Source organism: Canis lupus, chromosome 29, assembly GCF_011100685.1.
Source record: "Canis lupus familiaris isolate Mischka breed German Shepherd chromosome 29, alternate assembly UU_Cfam_GSD_1.0, whole genome shotgun sequence".
Lineage (NCBI taxonomy): Eukaryota > Metazoa > Chordata > Mammalia > Carnivora > Canidae > Canis > Canis lupus.
The window spans coordinates 14,756,412-14,758,362 of NC_049250.1; the positions used below are offsets into that span (position 1 = coordinate 14,756,412).

The following is a 1,951-nucleotide window of genomic DNA, read 5'->3' on the forward strand; positions in this document are numbered from 1 at the left end:
GTATACGCAGACACATGCATCGTCTACACTTCCACCGAACAGACTAATTAGCAGCGGCTCTGGCAGCTGTGGCAGGAGGCGAGCTGAGACAGGAGCCGGGCTTATGAGTTACGACTCTGGGGGAGTCGTAGAGACTCAGAGCTCGGGGGAGGGGGAAGAGCATGAGGAGAAGTGGTGTATCCGCAGTGGGTCAGTTACTTTCCGGATCAAGATCAGACTCTGCCCTCCGTGTTCACAGCGGACCTTGATTTAATGTCATACAATTAAGGCACGCGGTGAATGCCAAGAGCGGAGCCTATGGCTGCACTTGAAGGACACCAGAGCGTCTCAGGACGAGAAAAAAGGAAAAGGCAATCACAAGGGGGTTTGAGGGGTAGTAGCACAAACCCGTCATTTGCCGCATAAAGACAGGAGCTTCAGCCATCAGGAGAGCGGGAGCTCCCATTTGTGCAAATATTCTAGAGTGGAACTGTTTAGAAAGCAGTGGTTCTTTAAAGAGCGAGTAGGGTGATTGCAATTCTGGGCCAAGCTGCGGAAACAAAACAGAAGAGAGAGGATAAAGATGTTAAATGGCGCCCTCATCACATTGCACAAGAAACCTCAAATGGCTCAACTCCTTTGGGAAGCCCCCAACAACTACCACCACAGCCCTCTACCCCTCCATCATCCCCTCTCTTTTCTCTTCCTAGTATCCAGTGGGCCTTGCCTGGCTTTAGAAAGCCAAGGTAGTTTCCTTGTATCGACATAGTCTCAATGGCCAAATCAGTCAAAGGAGTAGGACAGGGGGAAAAGGCCAGGCCTGAAAGTTTAGAAGGACTCAGCAAATTAATTTATTTGGAAGCCAATGAAGTGGACTTTCTTGAGGTAGTAGTTCCGCACCACGGCCTTGGAGCCAAAAACAAACCCAGGCTAAGAAAGCGAGCCTTGATAGATGTCTTTGTTCTGCCTTGGCCTGCAGGGGCTGGGAACAAAGGAGGGGAGCTAAGAGAGGATTCACCAAAGTGGCCGCGCCCTTTGCGCCTGGTGCTGTCCGCGGTGCTGACCTCGGCTCCCCCGTCTCCGTAATTGAACCAAAAAGCAATAGGACCCTCCCGCTCCCATCCCAAAGAATACCAGAGTATTAGGTAATTTGAGAAAGAAAAATAAAAAATAAAATAAAAGCAGAGAAATGCTGCATACAGAAAAACCTAATATTTTACCAAAATAGTCCGCTCTAGCTGTTGCCACACTTGACTTGCCCTTTTCGGTCTTCCCGTAATTATGCAGCTAGTGTATGTACATTGGGAAACAGTTTCACTTTATTTAGACTGAAACCCGAATCTAAGCAATGGGCGGGACTTGCAAGGAGAATGAAGGTTCTTCTTCTTATTCTTCTTTTTTTTTTTCCTTAAGTCATCTTCCTTAAAACATACAAAATGTAAGGTCCTCAGCTGCATACTTGAACAGTGCTAAGGTGGCCAGTAAAGGGACTCGTGACGGACTCACGTGAGGACCTCGAGACTTACCAGGACGAGATGGGGTGGGCCCTAAGTGAGACCAAGCGGGAGCTCACCCAGCCCCTGCCTCCTCAGGCAGCAAGGGCAGCCTTCTTAAGCAGGTCCAGAGACCCAAACTCTGCAGATCTCTCTGATGCGCGGAGCTTGCTCAGCGCTTCCTGGCCGGCGGGAGGCACTGCAGGCCAGAAGACCTGAAACCCGCACTGCGGAAAAACCGACTACAGCATCTTCTTCCTCAAAGCTCCTGGAAAAGGGCAGGGTGGCTTACTAAATCGCAGGCAATGAAGATTCGCTTTAGGACTCGAGGGTCGTATGGGTCAGTATTCGTATATTCAATAAATCTTTAAATCTCACCGCATATTTCATTGTCCTAGCCTAGATATTGAGAACATTAAATATAAATGATAAAACTTTAAATATCTTAACTAAATAATGAATCAAAGAGAGGAGAGAGA

General features: G+C 48.3%; 1 non-coding gene across 1 annotated transcript; it reads left to right on the plus strand.

Annotated features, from left to right (window-relative positions):
• Positions 1-228: 228 nt before the first annotated feature.
• On the plus strand, positions 229-285 carry MIR124-2 (microRNA mir-124-2). The gene has a single exon (NR_049301.1). It is a non-coding gene; the product is annotated as a microRNA mir-124-2 (primary transcript).
• Positions 286-1,951: the final 1,666 nt, after the last annotated feature.